At 36.7% G+C, this 25116-nt stretch overlaps 1 protein-coding gene across 3 annotated transcripts in view; it reads right to left on the bottom strand.

Annotated features, from left to right (window-relative positions):
* Nucleotides 1-25096, bottom strand: part of PCDH11X (protocadherin 11 X-linked) — a 461593-nt gene extending 436497 nt beyond the window's left edge. For all 3 annotated transcript variants that reach the window (XM_027645321.1, XM_027645323.1, XM_027645324.1), the window contains exon 1: nucleotides 24666-25096. The gene's annotated coding sequence lies outside the window, so the exon portion shown is untranslated. The remainder of the gene's footprint in view (nucleotides 1-24665) is intronic.
* Between the last annotated feature and the right edge of the window lie 20 nt (nucleotides 25097-25116).

The following is a 25116-nucleotide window of genomic DNA, read 5'->3' as shown; positions in this document are numbered from 1 at the left end:
TAAGTTAAACTGCATAAAACAAGTACTTTCTACATCTTGCAAATTTAAAAATCACTGATTCAAGGAGAGAATCTACAGAAATGTTTTATATTAATTTCTGTTTCCTGTGATGAAAATACATATCAATTCCCTAAGCTTGTTACTAGAGCTTTGAACAATATTTATATGAACCCCCAAACACAATGAGAATTTTCAGGTGTTAGGGTTTCATCCTGCAGTGCTTGTAGACAAACAGCCAGAGGACTTCTGTCCCCCAGATTATTGTCACTCCTGTTCCATAATGATCAGCTTAGGCACTTACAGTTGTGTTCTGTCTATGCATTGAGGAATGACAAAATCATCATACAAAGAAATTGTAACAAAGTGTAATGAGAATTTTCCCATTAAATATGGATCAGGCACAAGTATCTGGTTTTCAAAAAACCTCTCAAATCTTGAGCAATGTTCTAAGCAGTGATAAATTCATATTTATTTTTAAAGATGTATTTGTGTACCATCATGACCATTTTATACAGTTTCCCTTGATAAATGGATTAGTATCCCACAATCATAAATAAGTATGTTATTTTCATTTGTTAATAGAGTAAATGTGGTAACATAAATTGGTACACATTTTGTCTAAATGTAATTCCCAAGAAAACAAACGAACAAAAAAAAAATCTGCATCTTAACTTTATGGCTGCAAACTTTTTAAATGGATGGAATATATAAAAGATGCAATATCTCCAGTCAGAAGTTAGAAGTACCTCAGAAAATTTCTCATGCTAGAGAATGCAAAAAGGAGAGAGAAAATAGGTTTTCCCCCCAAACTTATCAGAAATTATAGCCAGTAGGCGGTCGTGCTTTAACTTTAAAAAACGTGCCCGAACTGTACGACTTTGTGCCTTTACCTTCCAGCAAGGTTCATTTTTGGTTCCTTTCCAACAGAAAAATGGACTATGAGATTCTCTTCAGGTTTAAAATAATTAGTAAACCCTTAGAATACTCATTATAAATAGATCAAAGCTTCAACCCAACTTCAATACAAAGGCAAGCCTTTTAGATCAAACTTGAACTACCACCCGTCCCACATACGTCCTGCTGATATCTTACTTTGGGTTCTGTTAAATTATTAACACCAAAATACTGAATAATTCATTATTTAAAGAAAAATAACAAGAAACTTCATTTATACAACTTTTATACCAATTAGATTTTCTCTTTTCTTCTTTCCTTTTTAATCTGGAGTCCTTTTTCGCTGTAAATTCAATGGTTTAATCCCTTATTTATAGTGAAAGAAAACCAAAGGTAATTAGGAAGCCAAGAAAATGCAAGCAGGAGGCATTAGGTATTAATTGAAAAGGCAAAAAAGAAGATGTTTGGAATGATGAAACTCTCTTACTTTGCCAACAAGTACCTGGAATTCTTGATGACACTTCTAGATGTCCAGAATTAATGCAATCAGGAATACTCACGCTATCACACAGGACTAACAGACAAGACTGTCCCTGGAGGTTACTGTCATCCACAATATCCAAAATATAAAAGAAGCTACCCCGGGAATCTGAATTCTAGAAAGAACGTTTAGCTTTTTATAAATCAGAACATTCTCTTCCATGCAGACTCCATAGTTAGAATGGGAAACAGTCAATAACAATTGTATGGAACATACTTGGCCAAACCATTTCCAAAATACATCAGAGCTGAAATAACACAAAGAATGCAAAAGGAGAAAAATATTTTAATCTCTGTGCCTCTAGAATTTATGAAAAAAGATGTGATATCAGAAGCATGATAATTAATGAAAATTAGATTCAGCTTATAAAAATAATTGGAAAAAAGGAGTTTATCAATCAACTGGCAGCTGTCATTGTTGGCACATTCCTTCGTGGTCTCTCCCACAAACATTTCAGTCTCCATACAGGGACACTCTCCCTGCCTTGTGCCTGGTTTGTGTGCTCAGCACTTATGAATCAGAGGAACTCCTTTAACAACAAAGTAACAAATACATTGAACAAGTTCATAAAAGAAAACACCCTTTCACAAACCATTAGTCCAAATTATCAGTATATGTAAAAATATAGGATCGCTGCATAAAAATGAACACACTGCAAGTGCCTCATCCTTTATCAAGAGAAGTACTACACTGAAACACAGGTACTACAAGAGATAACTTAAATTCACAGCTTTGAAAAGAATTTCTGTGATTTATTGGGTAGGTTTCAGGCAATTTCTGACATATATTGTCAATGCGAAAGTAGCCAATAAAATCAAATCCCTGTTTTGCCAATATTTTCTTTGGACTTAAGATATCTATAGGTAGAAAGCACAGATTTTGCCCTAAAATGTAATATCATATTCTAGATTATGTTTCCCTCTTAAGTCTTTTTTTTCACCTTTCAAAATTGCAAAGGATGTAATAATACAGAGGTAAGAAATCCATAGTAATTTTTTTTCATGTCAGGACAAGAAAAAGTACTTTATACCTATTGTCCAGGAATGAAGTTATTCATTGCATTCATTTGATATTCTTAGGCCAGATTCTTCAGGCCAGAATCATGTATTTATGTTTGTACACCACCTTCATCAATCAAGACCAATGAGAACTTTTTAATTCTTTATAATATAAATTCTAAACATCAAGTAACTTTTGTTTCCAAACATCTGATGTTACTCACTTATTATTTATGTCAGACACAATATTTGATATGCTGAGTCATTACCTTCATAAATAAATAAATAAATATAATTGAAATCATTTAAAAATAAAATACAGGGTATAGAATTTGTCTATATTACTGTGTAACAGCTCAAACTAAATAGGGAGAGGTTCTGGGACATTTTGCATTTGGATGGGTTGAAGTTGAAATGTATGTTTATTTAAATAGGAATGGGAATTTTTGCTACATCACATGCAACAGACCATATTCAGATTAACTGATAGTTCTAGAAGACCAAATGAGTCCTTTATGTTGAAAAGTAGCCTCAAAAACCAAAGTCTTGTTATCTAAACTGTTACAATTTATTTAGGAAACATGATACTAATTTTAGCTGATACTCATGTAGTAAATCTGCTTTATACACACTCACGTGTACTTACAATGTTTTTAAAGGTGTTTTTCCCACAGAAGAACAAAATATAAAAATTATTTGGCAGCTGAACCAAAAAGTATTTCCTCTGAGATGTGAGTAACTCATGGATTCTGATTAAACCCTGGCTTTCAAACCAGTTTCATACACACCTTTTGGTCAATTCACACATACCAGAGTGTGGTTGCACACCCCTCTCATTAGCATTAACTGACAACTGCAAAGCAAGATACATTATTCCTCATAAAACTTTGGGAATTTAATCATTCTTCCAGGATGGAAGATTTGTAGGTAAATCTTGCAGTAATCTTAATGGGAATTCCATGCATAAAAATGTGCATGAATATCAAATTCTAAGAATATAGATTTTTGGTTTAAAAGTTTCTCATTTCCTTTTCAATGTGCATGCAAATCAGCATGGTTAAGCATAAATTGAAAAGGAATTTAGAGAGATTACTGTGTTAAGGCATATAAAAGGATATTCACGTGACAACACAGAATCAGGCACTATGGAAGGAAGAGCTTTACAAGGTCTGTTCAACTAACAAATGTGATTTCTCCTCTCTTTGATTTGGTTTGCAAGGAATACAAGATCATAACTCAGCTCCTTGGTTTCTGTACTTATTGACACTGGATTGCAAAACTGGTTGCCTGTTCTACTGGTTAGAAATGGTCTGTCACGCACTTCACTTTTAGGATCTCAGTTCTCAGTATTCTGTGGTTTTCCTCCCATAATTTCCACAACAAAGTATTACAATTCACTGTAGTCACACATTCAAGGAACAGTTCGTTCTGAATTCAGGCAATGGGCTTCTGGAAGTTAATGTTACAAAAAGCAACATTAAAGACAGTTTAATTTCATATTTCACCAGAAAGTAATTTCATTTAAGTCACTGTAAGTGCCCTGGTATAAAAAGAGCATAAATGGAAGGACAAGTAGATTATGTTCATTTTAAACTTCATTTTCAGAGCACCAAAATGTATGTAAAATGATGTTGCTTCTCCAGCAAAGAGTTCTTTGGGGGGCCAGGCAAGTTGATACACAAATATTTTTATGAACCTTTATTTTTTTATTTACTGTGTTTTGTTTGGTATCATCATTCTGGATCCTTGTTGGTTTTATGCTGGGTTTGGGAGTCAGTCACTGATGCCTGTAACTGGCACATTTCTTCAAGGCAGCAGCAAAAGCAGCACTTTATACAAGCCCTTGTAGATAATTTTAGATAATTTCCTTCCTCTTTTCTATTTTTGGAAACGTGTTTAGGTGATAGGAACTAATGCTGAAAAAAATTAATAAACAGCAAATGAGTGTTTGTTATGCATAAAGAATCTATACAATTGTATCCATCAATATCAAGCTCTAACAGCACTGAACACTTCATTGCAGGTATTCCTGGCAATTAATAGCCAGATGAGTTTGCTTGATTACTGCAAGCCAGCAGTTTCTTTCAGTCTGTCAATAATCCCTGAAATCCTTTATGCTCAATCACTGTTGCTTAAATGATATTAATTTTGATTGAATGCCATGTTGTGCCACTTTGCTGAAGAGCCACAGGCACTGATGTGTGACTTAAGATTCTGGCTTTTCACAGTTCTCCTTGTCTGCCATTTGATTTTATCATTTGATGACTTTCTATATATCTATAGATCAGAAAAGGCAAATGGAATCCATGAATATAGACATTTACAACAAAATGTAGACCCAGTTTTAACTAAAATGGTAACAATACAGATATTAAAAAGAGAAGCTAATGCAGGTGCACTGGCATAGAGCATCACAAACAGTGCCAAATCTCTGTGAATAATTCACATTTTCATTGTCTATGCAAGGCACCTCACAAGAAATGCATAGTATAGCTGTGCACAAATACTTCAGTGCTAAAAATTTGCATCTAAGACTTTAACATTGAAAGAACAAAGTAATGTATCACTATGGGAATCTGCTGGAGTTTTGAAATCTTCAGTAGTCTATCAATTCTTTGCTGTCAAGAGAAATTTTTATATTTATCTACTTGGGAAGGAAAAAATAAAAAATGTAAGTTCTGAGATGTGTGAGAAAACTATTTTTTGCAATACAGTCTTATCCCTTTCCCATCCTCTTTACTAGATTTAAATGGTCTGTAAGTACATATATGAAAAGGACTATGCAGTGAGGTGTTTGCAATAACAAGAGTCAAAACTGCTAAGAGCTACAAGTTCTCTTGCAGTTTTCACATACTCATAGGAGTAAGACTAGATTTGAAAAACAATCCTGTTAGTTACAATTATAACAATCTCTAAGAATTTTACTGCTTATGTTCAATCTACACATACTGGTTTATGCAGGAGGTAGAGAATAATGTAGGCGGGTACAGAAGAGTATGATCTGAACCTTATCAGGTAAATTTTAGCAAGATGGTTCTGTGTTCCCTTTTGCACACCATACATTTATTTATTGTTAGCATTAGCATTTCACATTATGCTGTAAAGCTGTTTAGAGCTCAAGCCAAAATCTTTGCAATATGTGAAAATACACATTACTATTTCCAAAATAGTAAATATTTATGGGACACAGATAAGAGTCATGGCTGTAGGATTTGGGAGCCTAAAGTCTTGCATATTTTTAACTTTGGTGGTAAATTCTTGATTAATGTTCTCAAAGATTGAATCATCGAATAAGTGAGATGATTCAGATATATGTACAAGATATGTAGCAAACAGTATTCTGCTAAAAGAAGTTGGATCCTATGGCACCCTACACCTACAGTACAGCAAGACCCATCAAAGGAGTTCATTATCACAACAGGAAAGCTGAAACTCACATGTTTCAGTCATGCAAAAATAAAAACAAAGCCCTACAGCAGTGTGGTAAAAATACCAGTGATCAAGATACACCAGTGTAGAATGACAGAGTATTGCACAGTTTGCTTCCTCCGGGTTTTTTGTTTTTTTTTTTTTAATCACAGTCCAACATTGTATTCTACAATAAAACTATGTTTAACAACCTTGGAAACACAACAGATAACTAACAGCATTCTGCTTAGTCCCCCACTGTGACTTTGTAAGAAGTCACTGAATCCTTCATATTGGAACGGTCCTTGAAAGGGCTGCAGTCCAATCTGCACAGAGATGTGTCAGTACCCAACACAGACCAGATTCCTTCAGGCTTTGGCCAGCTGATCCTTAAAAAACTCTAAGGACAGAGATTTTACATTGTTTCTGGGCAATTTGTTTCATTGTCTTCATGTGGTAAATCCACATTCCAGAAGTGAACAGAACCGAGTAATGAATGACTTACATTCAACTTTGACTATTGTTTTAAGTAACTTCTTAGGTTTTTTTTCCCCTCCTACTGGGACAAAGACTAATTTACTATATTACACAGACAAGTCTCAGAACCACACAGTTGTGCTAGTAACTAGTAATTGAGAACAACAATCACCAAAAAAAAATCATCAGTGATTACACACGGGTGACACTTCTGCAAGCATTATATTGGTCGCCAGGTTGAACAACAATCTGTATGCATACTTAATATGCAGACACCTTATAAATAGCTAATAAATGATTAAATGAAATTGCTGTTTTCATAATGAATTAGTACAAGATCTGTTGTACATAATGTTTGGAATATTTAAACGGTTTAACATACTCCAGTTATAAGTACTCTGCAGCTGGCTCTTACAACAGAAATTCATCACTTAAGTATTTTTAAACTGTTTATATGTGTCATTGCAATATGGTAGAACTTGTATAATTTATTTTTTTTTAAATCATTTGTAATTATTGGGGTCAAACCACAGACTGATTCTCTGAAAAAAAGAACCAAATCAACAATGGTCCCCTCTTTGGGCAGAACGGAACAGAGCAGAAATGGGGGCTTGATTTGCATCACACTTGAATCTAAACTGCAGCAGCTGCTGCATTTGATCAAGACAAAATTTCTTTCCCCAAATCTCATTCTGGGAAGTAAGATGTCATTTTTTTCTAAATCAGCTGTGAAGTTGAGCCTGGTTACATAACATACACTCTTCCCAAGTTTACAGTATGCTGTATTTGCCCAAGAGAGGCTTGGATCATGTACAAATTTTGTTCTGAATCTCCAGTAATTCTCCCACAAACTTCCAGTGCCTCTGGAGTTACAATGTGTTCAGGGCTACAGACCAATACTGGAAACCCTTGAAGGGTAAAGTGAAAATTTCGGTTGCTCCAAGATCATTCTTTTCCAAGCTGAGGGATCCTTCCATACACATCTGTGTGATTTAAACCCTGAACATTTTCAAACCTCACACTAGGCATCACTGCTCTTATTCCATGAAAAGACATTATGGAAGAGGGTAATCAAAATATATTTTCCATATTTGATATTGGATCTATGTTTTCTGGCAATCAATCTGTAAGAATGTGCACAGAACACAAGATACCGTGTACTCTGGAAGTGTCTGTCACTTGCTATCTGAACAAACAGGTGAAGAAAAGTGAAACAACACTGGTGGTGTCAGGTGAGGCAGCATTTCTGTCATACTGATAACTGGTACACTAATCAGAACCGTAAAACCCTTAAATTAAAGAAAAAAAGAAGAAGAAACTGCTCTTAACATTGTACTAAAAATCTTCTCTCTATAGAAAAGTTCTGCAACAATAAAAAAAGCATTGCTGGCAGTTCGAGGCAGCCCCTACAATAAAGCAATAATTGGTACAACTGCAGACAGAGCAAATTCTAATGAAAGTAAATACAGAGTTAAATGGCCTCTTACCAACCCCATGGACAACAACACGTGTATAGCACATACAGTGTTTTCTGAACCAGTGCACTGAACCATGACAAACATGCATTGTTTTACATAGACACAATTTCACACACAAATTGTCATCACTCTGGTCCTTCAGCCATTATTAGAGTGAGGCAAGTTTACTTAGGATTGAGTTGAGTCTCTGTGAATTTTATACCTGTCTCCCCCTTTCTACAGTTTCACCACATTTTGCCTGAAAATAAGCTAGACGGGTTTTGTCTTCCTTTCTGCTAAAACCTGTATCTCATTTCCCTTCAGCAAGTTTTACCAGTCACAGGACACCATTTATCTTACAGTGCCCTGGTTACTTCTAAATTAAAGACATACAGACAAAAAATACATGAATATTCATGAGCTGAATATTGAAGAAACTGTACACTTCTACATATTAAAACCAAGTCCCTTTTCTTGAATTATCATGCCCTGTCTTTACAGAAATTAAACAGACTGGGGATAGGTTTGGGTAACCTTTCCTGAAGATCTTTAACAGTAGGATTCATACCCTATAAACTTGCAAACATGTCATATAGCTATTAAACAAGCCTTTGATCTTAAGGTATGTTGGTGGCATTGGGTAGGATATTGCAGACTTTAAGCCTCCTAACAAGAATTCTTCTGGGAATATTTCCCCCTTTGAATTTTATACACAGCAAATACTGTGAGGGATGCAATTCTGTACCCCACACATCACTATTCTCTTCAGTAAAACTCAGTAGTCTTCTGTGTTAGAACAACTACTGCTATCCCATGCTTTGGTAAAAGTATCCCACTTGTACTAAAACACCAATAAATCTTCTGATGTTGCCAAAAGGAGACTGTCAATCAAAATCAGACTGAACTGTAACATCAGCTTCCCTAAAAACTTAGTTTCAAAGACCAGAGCTAATCTACCAGCTTCCACGCTTCCCCTTGTTCAGCCAGTTTGTCACTGTTCAACTCTGCACTTCTGCTTTTGCCTCTTAAGCACTTTGAATTATAACCATCCATTTGATCTGAACATTTTAGCATTTTCCTTCAGCACTTGGGTGCTTCTCCATGAGAATTTAATGTTTTGCCTTGGTTTGTGTTCCCTGCTAGCTTGGCATTTGGATATTGTCAGTACTTCAGTGTCTTGCCTCTAAGCTTCTCCTTATTGCGAAGCTCCATTGCCACAGTTTCTTTGAACACATTCCCTTCATCCTGGCACTTTGCCTTGGTATTGCAGCATATTCATCTCAGTACTGTGGTGTTCCAACCATGCAATTCTATAACCCTGCCACCACAACTACAAAATTTTCCTCCAAGATTCTGCTCTAATTCTTTCCTACACAGGTGGTTCTTTTCAGCCCCATTGTAAATTTTGCACAATTAAGGCAGACATGGCTCAGACAGCAGCACAACTCTGTGCTCCCAGGTAACACCAGGCACTCTCCTCTGTCCCTCCACCCCATCCAAAATAAAATGGGCAAAAATGAACGAATGAATGAATGATCAACAGCTCCTTATACAGCATATCCAAGGCTGTATAAGGATCAGTGTTGGCGCTTTCTTTTGGAAAGAAATAGTCACATAGAATTCCAAATTTTGATAGACTACCTCTTCCTCAGTCAGGATCAAGTTGTCATGAAACTGATTGTTTCATGAAAAAAATACACTAATACAGATTAATTTACCAACCTTTTTCCAAAGTTGGCCACTTCCCTGAGCAATCCATGCAAAAGTTAATACACTAGACATTCTCAAAACAAACTAAGCATCTCTTAAACTCTGAAAATATTTTGTTTCATTAAATACACCAAGTTGAATTTTTATACATGTCTGAAAAACAGAGATACTGTAACTTTGAGTGGCATATGCTAGATACAATCCATGTTTTTTATAAGTTAGCACAGCTCAACTGACATCAATCAAGATGTGCAGATTCATATAGTTGTAAGAAAGCCTTATACATCTATGAATGTTTACACGAGATACTGTAAATATATTCAGCTCTCTTAACACTGTATTTATTTTTGAAGGAAAAAAAATATTCAAGATTACAAATTCCTTCCTATAAAAACTTGTTCAAAAAAACAGTGGCAGGTTTGGCTTTAGTGTTTTTTCCCCTCATCTCAGTGATCTGTTTGTTAGAGTTCTACGAGCAACATGCTGGTCAGTAAGATGAGAGAATCCCATCAGGACCCCATCACAAGCCATCCAACTTTTAAAACTTACTCTTCAGTTAAGTGCTGTGCAAGAGAAGGAAAAAAAAATACAACAAGCAATGAACAACATTCTTATTACAGTCCTCATCGTGTCCTGAAAGCAGCAGGGTTTTGAGCTAATGGCAACATGCAGCTATTTACAACTTGTTAATCTTAATGCTGGGCTTATAGAGCCAAACTGTCTGTGCACTAGCTGGCATTTTTCCTAAAATCTTGCAAGCCTTTGTGAAGGAAACAGTCATAGGATTGCAAATCATCTTTTGGCACATATTGCTTTCATAGCAAGAAATGTTCCTTTTAGGGCCCATATCTGTGGAAAAGTAGGAGTCAGTGGGAGACAAACAGGTGCAGAAAGGTGGTAGTGGATAATGGATACATAAAAATTGGCAAAATGCTTTCCAGTCATCTAGAGAAATGACAGTACAAATGTAAATTCTTGTAAAAGGAAACATAAAGAACATAAGATCTAACACGTTGCACCACTGATATTTAAGACATACCCAAACACAACACCAGCACAAAACATGTCACAAGGCTTTTTCATTGATCTTCCACCAACAGGCTGCATCACAAAAATGATTCTACGTGAATGGGTGCATTCCTTTACATTTTCTGACATTTCAGTCTTAAGCTAGAGCAGACTTGACGTCCTCATTCTTGTCTTGATTTACCTTCATCGTCAGCCACACTGTTACAAATGCCATGGCTGAGGTTTGCTCAAGAGGATTCTGCTCTTGGGTATTTCAGGTCAGAGATGAATTTTCACTGGGACTGCTTCATGAAGAAGCTTGTTCAAAGCCTTTAAGCCCAATGTTTAGCTCAGACCAAGGACATAAGTTACAACTTTTATGACCACAGCATGTCCATGCATAGACATAGAAACACACACACACACTTCTAATAGAAAAAAACAGAATAGAATAAAATTCAATGCACATACACTTATCTAGGAAAAAAAAATAGTACGGAGTAGGTAATCTTTACAAAATACTAAGAAAATTCAGCAGAAGTATCAATCCTCTTGGTGTCAGAGTGATTTCATTTTGGAGCCTTGAATATTTCCAGTATGACAATAGGATCACATTCACAGTCATGTACTAAACTGGTAACATCATGTTGTGCATGGCAGTGTCAGCTGAAATGCACACTGTTCATAATGATGAGGCACTGTGAATACAGCAGTTTGTTATGCATATTATTTGCAAAGGGGGTGACCTCTTGGAAAGCTGAATGACTGTGAAACTACTTCTGTTATGTCCAACAGATGCAGTTGGGACACAGTTCACATTTCGTTGTTTTCCAAGTTTTCAGTCCATTTGTGCTTCACTGAAGAGTTACACCACCAAAACAAAACTAATGCTGAAATTCACCCCAACTGCAAACTGTCTTCTGCATGGCAGGCCTGGAGTTTTCTGAAGAAGCAGGAGATATTAACTACAAAAATATGTTCAGCGGAATCTTAGGTGACCAATTAAAATGTTTGAAGGAACAATTCTTCATTTATTAGTTTAGAAATACTTTTTGAGCAGTATATTCAAAATTGTACCCTTCACTGTCTCTGTAATACTCTAGATTAAAAAAAAAAAAAAAAATATTAACCAAACTGTTTCATCACAAATTATGAACTTTGTCTAGCATGCTGCTGGGTCAGTCAAGCTTGAGTGCGTAATCAAGGGTACGAAGCGCCTTGTGGAAAGGCAAATCTTTTAGCAGCCCTGTGCTGTCACTTTTTAGATTTACCAAAAAAGTAACTCGTCTGAGGATTGAATTTATTTATTTGATCTACAGACCTCTTATCAATTAATTTTTATTTGATTTAGAAAAGCAGATTTTCAACACAAGGCCCTCCAACTTGATTATCTATGCAGTAAGGATTTTTTTTCTTCCACTCTAATGCTTTTTTTAATCTAGAAATGAAGGAAATATTTGTCTCAGGCTTCTTCCCTTCAAATTCAGATCAATGCTGTCTTACCTATAAAATTCTCCAAAGAAAACAGTGGAACTGGTTCTCATCTTGCAAACAGACTTACTTTTAATCATACGTATTTCATTGCAGACTGCAGCAGTACAGACCATTTAAAGACAAACAGCTCTTTGGTCTGTAAATCATCTTCAGGGTTTCTGTTTCAGAATAAGTGTACAGATAACTCACATTCATCTTCTCTTTAATGATTACTCCCAGTAGAATGTTTACAGCTTTTTTAACCTGTAAATCTGATGAATCTCTCAAGAGATTCATTAAAAACTTGAACAGGATTTTTTCTTCTCTTACAACAAACAATACTCTGGTAACACTTTCTAATAATGAACACATTCAAGGGAAATTGAAAATCCGTGATTTCCCTGTGGTTATACAGCCCATACACACAACTATGATGGTAACTATACATTTAAATTGCACTCTCTTGCCTAGATATCATTGCAATGATGTATTTTTTTTGAGTGTTTTTTTAGGGTTATACAAAGAAGGGAAGGATCAGAACAACTGTCTGTGTTCTTAATTTTTGGGTACCATCATATATTTTCATATATTGTGATTGCACCAATGCAAAACCAAACAGAACCCATTCATATACGTGTGCCTTATCCAGAGCATTCAATATGAAGTTTCTACACTGAACACTTGCAATGTCTTAATTAAGACAGTGTAGATTAGCACTAGAATAGTGTAAGTAGCTCACTTTATATCCAAAGCTGACCACATACAGTTCTGTGTCCTATTCCTTGACCATCAGTCAAGGAGTAGTTTTTGCTGAATTACCACCAGTTCACTCTGGTTCATCAGGGCATTTCTGTTACAAAGACTTATAAAATAGCCCATCCCTAAATATAAGATGGAAAAAAGTAATTGGTAAATGTTCCCAGTCGAAGGCAAAAAGAGAAACTGAAATGATAAAGAGTAACTGAAAACCAGTTCATCGCCTCCTCCAGACAGGGAAAAAAAATGGAAAAAATTATTTTCTGCTGGAGATGACTAATTATATTGACATTTTTTATATTCAGCACCATCAGGGTTGATAATCTCAAAGCAAGTCTAAGCCCTATGCTAAAATATGTGCTAACGAGTAGAGAGTGCATGTTGCAGATCTCTTCCTATGGTACAAATTTTTCTATAGAATATTCTGCATATTTAGAATATTCTTTACATTTACAACATACTAGAGATCAATATTTCATTATTAAATTTTCTAGTGATGGAAAAACAGTCCCTACGTAAGATGCCTCCTGGAATTCAGGGAAACTTTGATTTAGCTCCTTGGCCTACCAAAGATTTCCCTGTACACCATCTGCTCTTTTCATTTATTTAAAATCCACATCTGCAGGGTTCTGAAAATATCAGACTGAGAGTGTCTAATGGTACAAATGCAATACACATTTTACCACACATTAATTAAGACAAACAAATAATTAGGATAAGAAGCTTTCCTCAACGCAATCTGAAGGAAACAGTCCATGATTGTGGAACAACTTGGTTTAATAACCAACAAACTGCATGCAGCTGACATTTATTGAAATATTTCGTAACACCTAAGTATTTTTTAAGGGAAACAAAGTGTTCTTTTTGAGACAGCAGAAACAAAATGGTACAGCAAGAGTGAAGGATGGAAAACACTGAGTACATTCAGGATTCTGCTGAACTTTCAGTTTAAATTGGTCCAAATAAACCAACACAAACCCATAGAAGTCATTTTTAACCTACATTTCAGTTAGATTTAGTATATGCAGTGTTATGATCCTTTAAGATATCTAAAAAAATACCAATGACATTGTGTTCCACAGACAGCATGGAAAGTAAGTGAAAGTACCTGAAATGAAGAAATACTCTAATCTAGCTTTAACAAGAACAATCATGAAATGCTGGTTCAGGTTCAGGTACCTTCACTGCTTTCCAGTGCACAATGTTGTTTGACTGTGTGCTTTGATAAAAAATTCCATGATGAAACAAGGAGTAAATTAGAGCTTCTGCAACAGTAAAGATCCTTTTCAGAGATTTTTAAGAACCTTGGTTTCATTTACAGTGGTCTTCTATGCACTGAAATTGCTTAAATTTCTGACCATAAAAATATTGTCTATTCTCAACCTGGTTTTATTCTCTGTTCCTCACAGTCACACATTGTTAAGTCCCTCTCTAGAAACTGCATTTCTTGCATTTTTTTAGGGGACTTGTCAATCAACTTCCAGACACTCTTGTAGTCAAGAGCACTAAACGACCAACATGAAGCATCAGCAGAACACTCCTCACAAATACAAACAAAATTACGCTGGAACAAATGTGTCCACCCAAGAAAACCCTCAGGAAAAACTAAATTAACAAGTTTGTCTTACAGCTCTGAATGTCAAGTAACTTAGGTTTTGTAGGACTAAGGGGAAAAAATCGGTCTCGGATTTTTTTGCCCTCAGCTCTGTTAATAAAGCTGAGGGTTCAGCTTTCCAGTTGGCTTTTACAGAAGAACAAAAACACACAACAGGACTTTCTCAGAAAGAGAAAGGAAACCAGAAAGTGTTTCATAGATCAAAAGTTGTACTTCAACCTGTATTCAGAACAGCACAGTACAAAGACAGTGAAGAAACGACCTGTTGAAGTGGCAGCCTGTGAGTATAACCCCAGCTGAAGGAGGTCTCCAAAATTACACTAAATAGCACACATTGAGACAGGAATAGTAACCAATGCTGAGATCCACATCCCAGCACAAAAATAACAGCTCTCTTCTGTTCACTAGTAGGTTCCTCTTCCTGTCCTGCTCTTCTCTTCTTCACTACCTGAACAAGCAGAACAGTAAGGACATAGCAAGCTCCTGAATTTCAGCCAAGAAATCACAATTGAGACAAAGCAAAAAGGTGTGACCTATATAGAGGAGTCAAAGTCTTTTTAAAGAACCAAAGAGAAGTTCAGACTGGAAGACACCTCTAGAGAGCCTGTCTAGCCAAACCTGCTTAAAGCTTCTAAGTTACATCAGGTTGCTTAGGGCCTTAGGTCAAGCTTTGAAAATTTCCAGTGATTCTTCTGAATATTAAGTGAACATTTTTGTAGTGTGCAAAAAAGGAGAAACTGCTTCAAGTATTTCTTTTGGTTCACTACCAAGATTATTTTATGTGCTTGCAGCACTTCATATCGCTAGGAAACTCAGATAAATACAGAGTTTGCAGTCAGGAAATATAAAATGGTAAAGGATCTGGTGCAAATTAGGACGCAGAATGCAGCCTAAAATCACACTCATGTCAAGGACAACAGGCAACTAACTCTTCATTTTGACAGAAGCATGTAACTCCAGCTAGGGCTCCCATTTACAGAGTCCTTCATAAAACTGAGTAGGAGCTCCAAAATCCGAGAAAGAGAACAGCTGTTGCCAGCCCACAAAGGATTTGACATGTTTCTCCCTCCAAAAGTTGCAGCTGAAGTTGTAAGAAATACTCCAGTCCAAGAGCATGTATTAAAAGAAAAGGAAAGGAGGAAAATCTGCCACAAATGAGGTTCACAAAGTGATGCACGGCATCCTAAATCTGGTCATTTGGATCACAAAATAGTCTGTTAGAAATGCTAATTCCCTCAGCCATCAGACTAAGACATATCTGAGCATATCTAACATTTGTGAGGCTTATCACCAGGTATTTTACTACCATAGTAACCCAGTGAAGTTGTTTCCAAGAGTATTTTCATTTCAACTTCACTTTTCCTTAGAGGTTTCCTACACTTTATCTGTGTTCCCCAACAGACATACTTGTAATACCACAGTGTTAGATATTTATCATCTACATAAAACCACATATACAGCAGGTAAAGAGATATCCTGACCAAGTTATCACTTTAATAGCTAAAGCATCCCAAACTTTTCAGAAAGTTGGTTGATTAACACCTCCATCAACCACTGCCTCACAGTTCAGCAGATCAGCAAAGTGGTGACTTTTGCTTCAGTAATGACTAAATCAAGACACAGATCCAATAGTCTGAAGTGACTGCATTTCCAGAATTTAGTTAATCCTGCAGTAGCCACACAGTACCACCTGCCAGCCTCCCTTAAGTCACTTACTCTAAACCTTTTTCCAATGATTTCTTCCGAGCTTTTTTAGCGTTTATAATACAATAGAGCCTAAAAGTACTGCACCTGCCAAAATGAATTACATGTAAGGAGCTGAGACTGTACACATTTTTTGCAGACTGATGTACAATTTTTGATTCAGATATTATTTTTTAAATACTCTTTTTTTGTTAAGTGCAGTACAAAAAAAATACAAACACTGGCATTAAGTGGATTCATAACAAATGGCATTTGTATGAAGCCAGATTAGGCTTTCACTGAACTTGACAGGAAAATATTCTGGGTTTTTATGTTTTCCCATTGGTGTTAAATAATAACCAAATCCTGAAACCTGAATTATCAAGATAAAAAGTATCCAAAGGAAGCAGCTATGGGACAGTTGACCTAGTATATGAAGCTAAGCAGTCCCAAATAGCAATAATATCTTGTTAATTAAGATTTTTATTTTTTTTAGTACTTTAAAAGTATCCTACACAGTGATTCCAAAGAGCACTACTCAAACACAACCTTGAAGCCAAACTCCATTCATGTAAGGGACTGAATCTGAGCTGTGTAATGTAATACAATCACAAAAAAAGCTGTTCTAGCACAACAAATTTACCAGTATATTTACTTTTTTTTTTTCAACTTAATGAATAATACAATAGATTTCAGGTTTGGCTCACCATTCTATAAGGAATCTATGATTCTATGAAGAAAAATGAACTATTTTTGTCATAAATTCTGGCAAATTTCAGCCAGTTCTTTTCCTTTTTATAAACTTCCTTCAACGTTTTAACTTCTGTTTATTGCCTCAGTTTGTCTGATTGGATTTTAAAGTTTAGATTAACAGAAAGTAGAAAAAAATCTCTTTTTCTGACTTTAGTTCTTCCTTAGTGTGATTGTCTTAAAAAATAACTGTCACTTTTTCCAGTGCTGGGGGTTCCACTCAGTTAACTGGGCAGGCTGGTTGATGCTTAAACATGTCTGTTTGATGAGCCACAAAATACAGGGTGTTAAATAAGAAGTAATTGGCCCAAAACTCAACTCTCATCCTGATATAATAGATTAATTTCTGTGACAATGAATGATTAATCTATGATTAATTTTCTAATTCTTCTGCTGCTCCTCCTCCTCTTTAAGTGTTTAAAATCTACTTGAGTAAAATAAAGTTGATTAAAAGGACATAATCATTCCTTTAAAAAGTTTATTTTGTGCAACCTTGGTAAGGACTGGTAATGTTTCTAGTTCAAATTCATAGTTTCCTTTTAGGTTTTGGATAGAATAATCATCCTTGGGTTTCACCATATTTTGAATATTGAATGTGACTAGATTTAATGTCCCTAATATTCAAAGAAATTTAAGAAAACATAGATGAGGTACAGACTGTTACTAGAACCAGACATTAACCAAAATAGCATTGATTGCAAAAACACTTCAAAGATTCTGAAAGCAGGGAAGTTTTGGGCTCTGTCAGAAACCAACTCGCTTTGAAAATGGAACTTACACACCCAAACTATGGAAGTCCTTTGGAAAATATTAATCCTGCTCAGTTCCATAATAAAATTTATTAATTTACTGCTTTTCAACTTCAATTAACAAACCTAATTCAAAGACAATTCCGTAGAATGTAAAAAGAGAGAAAGAGTGGGTGCCACGTAGATTCAATTTTCTTTGTTTTCAGTGCCAGAAGAAAGCAGGAATTTTTAAGTGCTTTCATTAAAACATTCAAAACTCTTTAGAGAGTCACTGGTATTTAGTCACCAAGAATCTCTCTCCCTTTAGCACACAAGTTTCAGGTTGTTCAGTGACGCCCATAGCTCAGCACTGACACAGAGCTGCAGCCACAAGATGTTACTGGTTCACAGCTCATCAGGAGGCTGCCAATGTTTGACATATTCAACCTTATTCCTAAGCTCAGAACACAACAGTTTCTGACCAGAGACACAAGTGATGCATTTCTTTTAAAGTATTAAAGTCTTTGGTTTCTGACTCGCGTTTATTTTTTTAGAGCGGTCAATTTTATTTTTTTTCCTGATATGCCAAATGTCTTTTTTCTCCCCATTTGCGTCTTGAAACACCTTAAGTTAATGTTCTGTGAACTGATCTCAAATATACTTTGCATTATGCTTTAGGGTACTTCCAGAACAGTTCATGGAAATGGTTTTCTTTCTATATGTAGATAAAGCTAAACAGTGAAAGACACAAACCAACTGATATTTGACCAAGCATGTTGTCAAAAAATAAATAACTGTACAATTCTGTAGCCTTTGGAAGAGAGATTTTAAATTATTTTTTTACTAAGAAAGTGTGATTTAAGGTGTTCTCCTAGATATATTGTCTTTTTATAGGGCTTATATATGAAAAATGAGAGGGTGTGGATGAATATGTGAATACCAAATATGTTAAGCTAGTTCCATTTTGTAGTCATCATTATTCCAGACTGATTATATGCAATTAAAATACACTTATTTCCTAGTATCTAAGGACCCTTCTGTAACTTCCATTGCTCAAATTTCACTGATGCCAGAAACAACTACACATGTGTAAGCGTGAGATTTTTTTTCCTGAAGTTTCTGGTGGAATAACAGAGGATAAAGAAGTAATAACTTACTTCAGCTGCTATTTTGTCAGAAGATTAGGCCATTCTGAATTATCTTAGAAAACTGTAACAAACAAACCGGGACAACAAAACCCTTGATTTACCTTATATACAATTTCCTTTAATAAGTCATAAAATTACAGATCTCCTGAACATGAATTTTAAACAGAGTTCTCTGATAATGAGACATGAATGCACACGTGTCTGACAAGCACTTCACTGATCTCTTGTAGTAGAGTCTCAGTTACAGGAAATTATTACAAAACCCTTCACTGGAAACCATTTATTCTGGTAGAGTCTCAAATGAAGACAAGGCAGGGAGATGAATAGAAAATGGATGTTATGCATTTCTTTCCAAATTTTGCATCCCCAAAATTACTACTGTGTTGTCTTGCACTCGAGATTTTGACTTACAACGCTGCCATGTAAATTTTCTAAAAGTCAGTTAAATGACTCACAAAGTAAAGCCGCTACTCCATAGTTTCAGTTTCATCCTTATATCGTGCATATATTTATAAATTACTGACAGCAACTATAATCTGAACAAACTACTACAGTGAGGCCTCAAATTATTTGAGTTCAGAGTTATATATGCACATTACAGTTCCTGTTAAGTCATCATTTACTGAGGTTTCCAAAGACTAGAGTTCCTCCACACTTTTCTTTAGGGAATGCTATGGCAGCCTCTTTGCTTATTTAATGTTGACAAGTGAAGTCTAGGCTTTTCATCATAAGCATCCTACGAGTCCTAGGAAAATCCCTTTCCAGCTTGTGAATCCAACCTGAACCTTGCCATAATGCCTCCTATTGAAGCTGTTCTCCATTTCAGGAAGAAAACTACCATCACCCCCAAGGAAAACTAACAACCCAAGTAACCATGTGCATGTCAGGACACACAGCTTCATACTTGCCAGAAGATGAGAGATACATACTTTACTAACTGCAAAATCAATCATAGAACCTGCAGAAGTTACTAAACATGAGTTTTACTTCCATTAACAGAGATAAAATTCAGTTCTACCTAAAGTCATGGAACTTCCTTTTTTAGTACAATTATAAAAACAAGTGACCTAATGACATCTGAATTACAGGCTAAAGGCAGGGAGTTGGTTCCTTTATAACTGCTTTGTAGGCTCCATTTTATGGAACCTGCAGTTCTGTCATATCCCAAATATGTTACTTTTCTTTGGGTGGACCTGTATGTTCCTTGTGCCAGGGACTACAGCTGGAAACAAGAGTGTGTGCGGTTATAGTGTGCCCACATATGTGAACACAGATCCAGCAGATCATAGATTTCCATACATATACATTTATTTATTTAACAAGATAGCACAGTTGGTTAAATGAAACATACTGTGCCTAAAGCATTCCAAACTTTTGCTTGATTTTCTTCCCTTTAGCATGTATTTCCTCCTACTTCAGTAGACAGCATCAAGCGTATATAATTACTAATTAAATTCTTACAACAATAATAAAACTATGTCCTTAAGGATGCAACAGATAAACACTGATATGCAAACAGACTACATCACCAGTGACATCTTATTTCTAGACCAGCTTGGAGGAAGAAAATCTTCCCCAAAACAACCATATCACATCAAAGCAGTACACAACTGAAGATGTTCCCCTGGCAGGAAAACGAAGCAGGCGAAGTTTCTGAGCACGAGGAGCTGTCATGTTAAACCCCTGAGCAATGGGTTTTAAAGACAGTGGGCACCTCTGGTTGTAATTTCACTATTGAATTTGGAAGTCTCCAATGATTTCAGCATTCATCTGCCTCTCTAACAACACATTAAGTTCTCTGATGATCTGGCTATGTAAGTTCCCTTGAAATTATATAGTCATTGCAGAGTCTATCGCAATTTAAATGAAGGAAAGCAACAGCCATTTAAAAAGAACCTCTTTGAAAAGTTAGTAAAGCATTTGCTCTTAAACAGGCTGAGTTCTACCACTCCTGCAAGCTAAAGCCCTTCACAGCTATGCCTTCTATACCACATGAACATGTAGAACTCCTAGAGGAGTGGCAGAAGTTCAAGTATGTACATTACGTAATGTAAGAAACACTTATAGAAGGCCCTGTTCCAACAGGAATTTTTTCACATGCTGCAGGAAGACTTCACTCAGGCCATGTTTGATCAAGGCTAAATCTTGCATAATCTGTGAGAAAACATACATTTTCGAAGAATATCAGAACTAATTTTCAACAGGATTTTCTTAAAGGCAATAACAATAGACTTCAAAGGAAAAGAATGCTTAATTATGACACAGTTACAGAAAACGCTTCACAGTTTCCTACTTACTGTCAAAACTACCATGATTTGATTGTATCCACATAATAAATCCCACAGTCTTTTTTCATCTGTATTCTAATTTTCCTGGCTTCACATTACTTCCTGTGTATCTGCAAGAAGCATGACTTTTGAGAACATCCAAGAAAGATACGGTCACTGCTACTTCACTGCACTGGTGACAGACAACTGTTACAAACTCCTCAGTGATCTCATTACAGAAAGAGGTAATTGGGACAGAAGAATATAAATCTCCCTTATGAATTTTTATGTAAATGGCAACACTTTCATTCAAACAATACTCATTTATTTCATCCAGTCCAAAACACTTGGAATATAGGAAGCTGTGTCTAGAACTTGCTACTTGAACATTGCTACTACATAGCATGTGCAACTGTATCCTTGAACCCAGGTGTATTTGTAATTCCAGTCTTTTAACTTCTAACCTGAAATATGCCAGAAGTCATCATACTTTGCACAGATGAAGCGACTGCTTCTGAGACAGGTGATTGGAAAAGACTCTGCGATGCTTTAGAAGAAAGAGCTCTGTTTAAGTGTAAATAGACCGTTGTAGCGCTCGGCTGGTCCCTGATGGGAAGCAGGATTACCGGGATGGTTGCTCCCCGGTGGACTACCTGGCAAGTGTGCTTTAGCAGCACATCCCCCAAATGCTTTCAACACCTGCGTCAAACAATAAACACCATTCGAAAGTGAATGGTTCTCTTTGGCTCATTGAATGGAAAACTTCACGGTTACAATGCAAGGTTTGGGGTTTGTTGTTCTTGTAACTTAAACCTCAAAAGAACTGTCACCAGAACATTAGTTCTGATGCAATGTGACGCTGAACCATTAAACTGAGATCTGACTAATTCCTGCTTTGAGCCAGTGCTGTTCTCCTTTAAGAAAAGTCCCACTGCCCGCCTAACCATCAGAGACTGTTTTAAAATCCAGGTAGAAACACTCATCTGGATCCACAAGGTGCTTTCCAAATTTGAAAGATTTGTGGTTGGGTTTTTTTCCCTTTTAATCTCCACGTTTTTCAGACGGGTGTTGTTTTCTACTAGGCTTTCTATAAATTCAACTTAACAGTGCCAAATGTTATTAGACTTCATTGTTTAGGACATATTTATTTTTTTACTATATGAATGTGTCCAACTTAAGCTTGGAGCCTGTCCTAAACTAGCTGTTAAATTCCTAAGCAAATGATGTTTTAATGGAAAGGCTGACATACTCTTAACTGTGGGAGCGTGAATGGCTCCAGTATGAGATTACTCAAGTCCATGTAGTATAGAAACGCAATACAGGACCACAGGTTCAGATCTTTGATCTCCTTTTTTACAGAGGCTGTGATGTATAAAGCCAATTCCACTGTGCAGACAGTACTACACTGAATATAAATTATCCTTTAACTATAGCAAGGCTCACATTTAAAGAAATGCTGCAAGGATGAACAATGCAGCCATGAAGCAGAGTTCTTCTGTAGCAAAAATACAGACCAAGATCTGTGTGGATAATCATGGTTTCAAAAGACGAGATTTTTCCACAGTTGTTATTTGACAAAAAATAGAGTAAAATCTGGAGTATTGGATATACAGAAGTACAGTTAAAGCACTTGAAATAGAGCTTGCTCTTTCTATTGAAAAAGTGAACTAGAAATACTTGCTTTATTGCCCAGATTAACCATCATTCCCCTAAGAGGCATAAAAAAATTATTTTAAAATGTGGAAACCAACAGTCTCGACTGAATATGCCTTGAAATTTAAACACATCTTTTCCAGATATCTCTTTAGAGGAAGAACCTTCTGCCTACTGAGCTAACATTAAGCTCCCTGGAGTTTAGCCATGAATATTCTAAATCCATCTCTTACAATTCACGAAAAGTTATCTTTTGCCAAAATAAAATGCTTAACAGGAATTCAATGTGCTTACACTGCTTTTCGCCACTTTACTTAAAATCAGTGTTTCTGTCTCAACTTTATGTCAAATATAAAGGAAGAGGGAGACTGAGTTGTGGAAATATTACCTCAGATTTTATACACAAATGGGAAAACAAGTTACTTCTGAGAACATCAGATATTTGGTTTTGGTTTATTCTATATAATTTTGAATTTAACCAGCTCTTTTACAGTTACACATAGGTACTGTTGAAGATTCTTACAGGAATTTCTCTTGTGTTTACATCAGTTGTAACTTAGGTGCTTCTCAGACGTGGTGCTTCCCCACTCCCCACTCCGTGATGTTTCTTTGTATGCCAACTTTGTTTGTGCGTGTGGGAATGCTAGTAAATAAATAAATAAATAAGTAACTTTGTTTCTTATCTTACCTCTTATGACCTGTGTTGCCTGGCAGACCAATGCTACTTCCACTGCAGACAAGCAAAAAGTTAAAATTTATCTTTCACTTAATCTTTTTGTTCTCTTTAGACTTCCTTTCAGTAAGGCTTGAAGAAGGTGCTCTTTGTGGCTCAGTTCTCTATGCCAGAATGCAACTGAGCACAAAACGAATGCAAGGGTGAGCTGATAGTATCTACTGTCCTCAGCTCTGCTTCGGTTCAATAAACTTGAACATCTTCTCCTCTCCTTTGCCAATTGAGATAAGCAGCAACAATTACTCAACATGTATTATCAGCTCAAGCTCAAAAAGGCAGGATCAGCTGAGCCGACTCCATCTCTCCCAGTCTCACAGTTTCCTTCAGTGTCCGAGAGGGGCAAATGGGTCCCTGTTTGCCCCTTGACATGCACCTCACAGCTACATCTTACAGGTAACTACACCTAGGTTGCAAAAGGAAAGTGAGATAAATCCTCTGCTTTCCACATCGCCTGTAAGGTTTCTGCTTATAGCCAGCAGGCTGTAAGCTCTGTGCCATGATGGCAAAAGTCACAAACGAGCCATCCTTCTCTTCCCCAAACGATCATATTCTCTCCTTGTCTGTCTGGGTTCTCCTCTCCCCTTGCCTTTCTGTGGTCTCCATAGCTGAAACCAAGAATTCATTGGGCATCACTGCAATGCCTCTACCCAATTCTAACTGTATCCAGAGCTTGAGTCAATTAAAATACATTTCAGCTTGATCTGGGTTTTATCCCATTCCAGTACTCCACATACACAGCAACTTTAAGCTTACAGACATCCCTTCATGGTTCAAGAAAATCCTTCAATCAAAGAACTTCATTTACAATCCAGTACAGTTTTTGCTTTCTCGGGTCTCCACAGCAGCCTGGCATTTTGATGCAATCCTCATTTAATGCAATCTCCATTACAGGATTATGATCACATCAATAAAATGTTCCATATGTTTTTTTTTCCCATCCCTCTCCCTCTCTCATTAATAGTAGGCACTATATCTGCAAAAAACAACAAATCACACAGGCTGATGGGATGCTCTAGGGAGGTAGCGGGGGTACACATTCAACAAAATGCAGCAGCCAATGCAAACTGCCCATCAGAGACTGAGACCGTGGATCTCCTCATTCCTGAGCTAAGCGAGTTGCTCAGTGTCCGCGCCGCGAGCACAGATCCTCGCCGTGCTGTGTTATCAGACTAAAAATAAATACAGCTTTTGCAATCACTTGTGAGCTCCGTGTACTTTGCACAGGAGCAGACTTTCATCAGTTCCAGCCTATCCATACTGTTCTGGATGAACTGCTGATGCTCTGCTTCAAAGGGGGATGCTGGACAAAAGATATCATATAAAAGGCTACCAAAAAATCCCTCGTTTCCCCAAGACCCCTTCTTACCTTCAGCGCCTTCTCTGCACAAGATGTGAATCTACATGGGCTCCTCAGCACATCATCAAGGCGTTTATAGTAGTGAAGGCTGCCCCACTGCATGGAAGTTAGACCGCTTTGCAACAGCAAATCCTCGATCCAAAACCCAAGCCGCTTCTTCCCATGCAGTGTGCCGAGCACGAATCACACACGACTTCCACATAGGGAATAAAATCGTAAAAGAAAGGGAGGGGGGAGAAATAAAGAAAAAAAAAGGTATCCTAACTTTTAGGCAACCTGAGTTTGTTTTATTTCTGTTGGGTTTAGTCAATTATCTCGCAGCAGCTGCGATAAGATGAAAAGGCAGAGGATGGAAACCCCGCAGAGGTCCGGCCGCGTAACCCAAGTTGCGCGGAGAGACCCCGAACTCGGAGCGGCTCCGCGGCGTAGCCCGGCAGCGCTTCCCGTCCCTTCCCTTCCC

The sequence above is a fragment of the Corapipo altera genome, unplaced genomic scaffold, assembly GCF_003945725.1.
Source record: "Corapipo altera isolate COAL_440 unplaced genomic scaffold, ASM394572v1 65, whole genome shotgun sequence".
Taxonomy (NCBI): domain Eukaryota; kingdom Metazoa; phylum Chordata; class Aves; order Passeriformes; family Pipridae; genus Corapipo; species Corapipo altera.
This window is presented reverse-complemented; position numbering and strand designations above follow the sequence as displayed.